This window comes from Anas acuta, chromosome 16, assembly GCF_963932015.1.
Source record: "Anas acuta chromosome 16, bAnaAcu1.1, whole genome shotgun sequence".
NCBI classification, from domain to species: domain Eukaryota; kingdom Metazoa; phylum Chordata; class Aves; order Anseriformes; family Anatidae; genus Anas; species Anas acuta.
In genome coordinates this window covers 10588687-10596111 of record NC_088994.1, presented here as the reverse complement: position 1 = coordinate 10596111, position 7425 = coordinate 10588687, and positions in this window count along the sequence as shown.

The following is a 7425-nucleotide window of genomic DNA, read 5'->3' as shown; positions in this document are numbered from 1 at the left end:
CGTCGAAGGATGCTCTGCGGCAACGCCAGCAAACGGCCCCCAGCCGGGCAGCTCAGGCCCTTTTTTGGGGGATAGGAGAGGAAATAATGCTTTGTGAGCGCCCCCTCCCCGAAATGAATCCCCTGCGTTGTTGCTGAGCCCGGGGTTGCGGCGGCCTCCCCGGGGCACTGGGAGCCGAGGAGCAGCCAGGGAGGTGGCTCCTGGCAGGTGGCGGCTCAAAAAAATACAAATAAACAAAAATAAGTTCCCGTGTTTTGCAGGCATCGCCTATTTCCGAGAAGGGGCTTCTTACATCCCGGAGGCTGCCTGCTCCCGCACACCTCTCCTTTTACGAGGCTGCACGGTCCCGTGGGGGCCCATAAAGCACCCCAGGTGTGAACGCGCTCTTGGGAGGGGAGCCAGAGCCCGCTGCTGAGCCCCTGTCGCTTTCAGTAGTTTTCCTATTTGGCAGCAATTACAGGAGAGCGTGGGGATGCTAATTAGCTCCATCCCTCTTCCTCTAAAAAAAAAAAATTATTTAAACGCATGCATATCTGGATCCCTAATGAGGCTGCAGCAACCTGTCCGGATTGTCGCCTCGGCTCCTGCAGAGCTTTACAAAGGGAGCCGCTGCCCCGGCCCCCGGAGACTTTCCTGTAACTTCCACACCGGGTCCGGGGATGGGGGGGCAAGAAGGTGTAGTGTGTCCTATGTCGTGTGTCGTTTGTCGTGTGTCCCATGTCGTGTGTGTGTCCCCCTCTTTCCCCCCCATCACCCCGTGGGGCTGCCAGGGACAGGACCCCACCACCCAAAGCCCCCTGGAGAGGGGAGCAGAGCCACCCCCAGCCCCAGGGAGACTTTTTTGGGGTCCCCCCCCATCGTATATTCGCCCTATATTCGCGGTCCCCGCCCCGCAGGCCGGCTCCCCCCGGGCCGCGCCGCCGCCGGGATATTTTGGGGCGGTTTTGTGCCGTTCTGCTGTTTCCCCTCCCCTGTCCTCCCCCTGGGGGGGGGGCAGGGAGGCATTCCCCGTGGGAGCTTCCCTGACCGGCAGCAGCCTCTTCCTCGCCCTTTGCTCCCCCCCGAGGGAGGGCAGCGGCCGCCCGAAGGCTCCGGGCTCCACCGCCTGATCCCAGCGGTGCCCCGGTGCCCCCCCGGGAGCTGGCAGCGGTTTTAACCCCCCCCCCCTTCCACCCCAATCCCTCCCCGGGTGCGCAGCGCGGCTCTGGGCACCCGCCCCAGCACCACAGGGGCAGCCGGAGCCCCTCCGGCACCGGGAGCATCCCTCAGCCCCCGGCGACAGCAAAAAGCAGCCGGGGGGGGGTGACGGGGATGAGCCGTCGGCTCCCCTCGGCCTGCCCCCGCTTGTGCAGGAGGAGAGGAGAAAGTGTGCCCACGGCAGGGCTGCTGCCTTCCCTGGGCATTCCTCTGCACCTCGGGCTCCTCATCCTCACTTATGGGAAGAGGTAACGGTCCCTCACCAGCCTCTGCCAGGGAAAAGGGGGGGGGAGATCAGCCCCAGGACTCTGCATCTCTGCCCAGTGATCCTGACGGACCTCCTGGAGCTGTGACATGTTGCCTGCAGTGGTGCGATCGCTCCTCGCTGGAGGGATATTCTGCTTTATTTTTTTCATTCCCTCCATTTTCCATCCAGCGGGAGCAGCAGTGGCATCGGCTCCACTGCTGTCAGCCAGAGCGCTGCTCCGAAGGAAGTTGTTGCTAGACCGTGTGTGTAATTGGGCTCAGGTTGTTAGAGCAGGAAGCAGACTCCACATTAAAAAATAAAATCAGGACACCACAATGCTGAATGTGAAATCAGGATACATATATTGAGTTATGCTCTTTACTGAAAGCAGGAAGAAAAACAGCTTTTGGCACGATGCGCGTCATTCATACTTTAAAAACTAAAGCTGTGATGGGTTGTACATTCCTACAGCTAATTGCTTATACTACAAGAAGAATAAAAGCTCCAGTACCACAAAAAGAAAGAATCCCATAGGCAAAACCAGCAGAAAAGCAAATATTTCAAATACAAGCACAGAAATGAGCTGAAAAAAACATTGCTCAGCGCAATTCAGGCTGCAGCTGACACGATTCCTTCAATACAAGCCTGCCATTCCTTTTGCCCTTTCGGGAGAAGGAGCAGGCATTGTCACCAGGCTATATTTGTGCTGTAAAAAACATGTCATTAGATGCTCTCTTTACCCTTTCCTCTGCTTTCAGGGCATACGCAGACTACACGATCCCTTAAATAATGCACCATGTTTTAAGGAAACAACTGCTGAGGTGATGGTTTGGGGAAGGTTTCTCCACTGATAGAGATGGGCACCAGTACAAGGGGTCTTTTCCATCCCATCTTGGAGGGTTCTGCAGCCTGGTACTCAGCAACTGTTGTTTTTAAATTACCCACCCCTACACACACGTATGTATACACACACTTCAGGTTTAAAATCCGAACAGATACACCAATTAAACTTTAAAAGTTGGTTCTGAAGACATACCAAAGGAGTTTAGAAGAGATGCAGCCAGTACCTGCGCATAAGAAAGGAATTTACAGAACAGCTCACCTTTTTTCTACTTACCTTTCACTCTGCAGTCATCTTAAAGGGATGATGAAATCAGAAAACTGACCTCAATGTCAAGAAAATGGGTCACGTGGGTTGAAGCTGAAGATTTTCCCCGTGGGCAATTTAAATAAGCAAAGAAAACAAATTCACTTACTCTTTTAATTCTGTAGTCTAGATTCTTGAAAACCTCTAATCCCTCTAAATAGCCAGCCTTCCTCAGAGTCCTCCACCCAAACCTGGCTGCACAAAATCTGAAATGTATTGCACAGAGGAAAAGCATGGAGGGAAAAAAAATAAACTTTTAGGGACAAATACAAAGAGCCCAAACCCTTTGACTTTTTTATCGCTTAGCAGCAAAGAAGAGCACAAGGCCACTCTTTTCCCTTGTATATCCCCATGAATAGATTAGTGCAAGTGTTTGCTTAATTGTGATGCGCTGGAAAACACAGAGAAAACACATGCTGGCACCACGTTTCCTCCTTTGTGGTGTTTGCCCATTGCTGATAGCTGGTGAGCTGCAGCACTGCTACATGGCAAGGGGAAGCAGAGCTCTGTGGGAAAAAAAAAAAAAAAAAAAAAAAGAACTGCTGGCAAAAATTACATCAGTCAAAACTCTACACCTAATGCACTCTGTCATTTATAATCACACTAATAAGGCACCAGTGAAAGGCTGTCAGCATTACAAAATATCAGGTGCCAGCAAAAGAACTCCAAATTCTTCCAAACCTGCTCCAAGCTGCATTCTCGAGGACTGGATTTTGCAGGTGTAGCTGCAGAGACAGGAGTCCGCAGCGACGTTGCATGGTAACTGTAGCAAACATCTGCACGGGAAGATTTTTTTTTTTAATAGCTCTACTTTTTCCAAGCGAAATTATTTGCAAAACTTCATGCAGTACTGTTGCTGCAAAGACACAAAGGAGATACTGCAAGGCGTAAGCATTCACACCACTTGGAAGCCTCTTATCTCTGTTCCCCTAATTGCATGCAGGTATGATTGCAGAGGGACACGGATTTGGGATGTCCCTTGCACTAAAAACCTCCTTGCTATTCAGTAACACAATGGAGGCAACACTATGTGGGTGCTTCAGTCCAAATCCAAATTCAGGCAGCCTTTCAGGCATCTTTGGCTTTGGATTCATCATCTTTTCTGTCATCCCCTTTCCTGCACACATGCACTCGTGCTCCAAGATGTCCCATCCCTGCTGTTGTTACCGGAGTTTTGCACGGGAGCAGCACTGCAATCAGGGAGCCGTGGCTCTCGTGCCCAACTCCCAGCTCTCTCTTTGCCTACGCTAAATTTCTACCTGCTGGAGTAAAGTGCCCAGCACACAACAGTCTTGAGAAGCCTAAATGCAGTAAAAAAGCTGTTTGCTGGATTTCCAATCTCTGCCAAAAGTTTTTCAGGGGAGAGACGGGTGTTCCTGTCCTGGTGGGTTTAGGAGCCCCTGTCCTGATGCCACCCAGCAGTATGGTTCCAGCAGCTTTGGATCTTTTACCACTAGTACACAAATCTGCTCGCACAAATTCACTCTCCCAGTACCGATGTATTAAAGAAGATGTGGACATTATCTTGGTACCGGCAGCTTTATGCCGCATGAGATGCCTTTTGCCCACATCTCTGCATCCAGATGTGGTCCACCACGCTGTCACCAAAACAAACTCCCCAAAATGGTGATACCAACACTGCCTGGAAGCACATGCATGGGCTAACTCAGCAGGAAGGCAGCCATGGGGAGTGCCTGGTCCAGATGAAAACTGTGCTGACAACAAAGTGGTCCAGGGCACCAAGATTAACAGCCCTGGCAGCATGGTCTTGGACTGCAGCTGCAGGAAGGCAAGGAGGGGACGCGAGTGGAGCAGCTCCTTCCCTCTGGGCACAGGGGAGCCATGGGGAAAGAGCCCGTCGAGGAATGAGAGGGAACTCTGAGGGCAGGGAAGAGTTCTCACAATTGGTGGTGCAAGGCGGCCGGCTGCCTTGGAGTGCCAGCCCCAGTGCCGAGAGGCGAGGAGCAAGGCCACCACTTCCTTGTCCTCGGCTGCATTAGAATTGAAAACAATCACAGCAGCGAAACAAAACCAGCTCAGCTGAACAGATGCAAATCCAGCGGCAGACATGGGCTCAAACCAGGTCAAGCTGCACCCATGCAAATTACGGGTTACCCCGGAGCGCGCCGTGTCCGCACCGAGGGTGGTGCTGGGGCGCTGCCAGGCTGACCCAGCCACAGCCCGCAGCGCCGGGCAGCGCCTGCCCCAGGCAGCAGCCTGGCAAAGAGCCCATGCGGGCACCACCGGGCTCTCACAGCCCCTCAAATGCATCTCTCCTCGGAGGCTCTGTTGGTGCAGCCACCCAGCGAAGCTGCAGAGAGAAGACAAACTAGCCCGAGGGGAGATTTGCTAGTATAGCTAGACCGATAAAGCACTCCTCTTGTGTAAACACAGAATACACCAGCTAAAGTGCTCTTCTGTCAGCATAGCTTATCCCAGCATAGTTTTGCCAAAGGAATCCTTGCTTGTGTTTCAGCAAGACTGTAAATCTGTTGGAGCGTGGTTAGGAGCTGCTTGGAGCAACAGCATCACGAGCAGCACAGATCTCCGCACCAGGTCAAGTTTGCTCCCAGGTTTCCAGGGCACAGTGCTGTTCTGGCAGGGCAGGTGTCACCTGCCCATTCCCTGCCAGCACATAAAGCCACCGGAGGCACAAGAGAGGCCAGGGAAATGTGGCCAGGAGGCCAGAGCCCCACAGAGCCCCCAGCGTGCTGGGAGCACCCAGAGTCTATCCATGCCCAGGGCACCAGCTGCCACTTATGCCTGTGGCTTCTTCCAGCAAAGAAAGCCAAACTTAATCAACCCCACCGTGCCTTCTGGAGCCTAAACCTGGCCCTGCTTAATGGTGGTGTCATGTAAATAGTCACAGGGAGGCTTTGCAATGAGTGGGACAGAGGGATGGGTTTGCACTGCTGCTGCACAGCTGGTTGCCAGTGCCAGCTTCCCAGGGGACCAGGTCAGAGCCGCAGTCCACTGACTTGTCTGTATCAAGCTGCCTGCACTAACTGCCAAGGGGAAGGCTCCGAGTACTTCCTTTTTTAAACCCTGAGCCTTCCCTTCCTAAAAGTCATGCCCTGTCTTCTCTGGATAATGTGTTGTGCCCTAAGCCTGGTCAGTAGTGAGGATGAGGATGTGCCTGCACACAGGCAGAGAACGTACACCTTCAGGTGCTGCCTCAGACCGGCTGAACGTCCGCCACACTCTGTTGGTCTTCACCAGTGCTGCACTACCCACACATGTAAGCACCATGCTGTCTTCCTGTCCCAAAAGTTTGGGGATGCACTATTTCCTTGTTTATAGTCAGGCGGCAGGAAACCCGGAAATGTAAAGCATATCTACAAGCTACAAACACCTCCAGCTCGCCCTGCCCCTGCCCCAAGCTGGCCAGATGTGATCTGGGAGCTCCCAGAGCCCTCGCAGCACTTGAGACACCAATTCCCGACTGGAGCAGGCTCACTGGCTCCGGCAAAGCAATGGCTGGCGGCCCTCCCAAACTCGCTGACACATCGAGCCAGTTCAGAGCAGGAACAGAGAAAGCTCCGGTCTCTGCAGACATGCCCCTAAGGGTCTTGCTCAACACAGGAAGTCTGTGATGGTGAAGAGGTGATGCCGGGTCTGCCGAGAGCCGGGCTGCCACCACCTCATCTCATCCCTCTCTCCATCAGCTGCCCATCTGACACTGCAAGGCCCATCCAGGGGCTGTTGGCACCATCGCCCTGCTGAAGCTGCAGGTGCGTGGTGGCACACGGCTCAGCACGCACGCACCCCGTCAGCAGGCTTGGACCATGCTGGAGACCTCCAGGCTCCAGTCTCAGGACAGCCTACGTGAAGCATGCAATTGATGCTCCTTGTAATTTCACTGTAGCTGGTGCCATTGCAAATGCCATTCTTATCTACCTAAGTACAGATCCTCTCTTGAATTGTTAACAACCTAATGTAGCAATTTGTTACATAAGCTCATTAGGTTTTATAATGCATCTATGTTAATAGCAGCATAAATATGGAAATCTTTATTCCAAACCTGTTTCTAAAAGCATTAGCTGAGAAACCTTGTCTGAGAAAAGCAAACATGACCCAGGAATACCCAGGCACTTTTTATTCAGAGCTCAGATAGCACCATGATGGACAGAGCATGAACAGGGGTGTCAAGATGCCTGAGGTACTCTCCATTGATAATTTTTTTAAAGGATGCTCTCAACAAAACAAAAAAAAATCAGTTACTTCGCACTGTTCTTCCTACCTGTAGACATGCAACAGTCACAGGCTTTTCTTTCTATTATTTTTCCCTTACTGCAGATGGTTAACACAAATAAAAGCACTCTGGTTATCCAAAGGAAACAGTGACATCAACTTCAGCCCAATATGCCACAATGAACAAACTCAAATCACAAAACACATTGAAACTGGGTTCAGCTCTGTTGCATCCATCTGCATTTCAGCATCATTTATAGCAGTACATGCTCTTTTAGGTGTATTCATGTTTGGCTTTGACCCTTTTTGCTCTGGTGGTGTGATATGGCAGAACATTCACCCAACTGGTGATCCTACCACCAAAGAACCGTGTGGTTACAGAGCACTCAGCCCAGTGGTTCCTCCACAGCTCTACAAGGAGCAGCTCTATAAGCTGCACTCATTATATTGACATATGGCACACATTTTTATTGTAAATACATCACAACTCTCAGTGCCTACAGATGGAAGTACCAACCAATTAAATTGACTACTCTGTATTAAACCTCTGTGTAAAGGTGTGCTAACAGAAGATGCAAAATCCAGTCTGAAGAAATTCCCATGTTCACAGTGAAGCAAGTTCCTTTTGTTGGTTTGGTTTTAT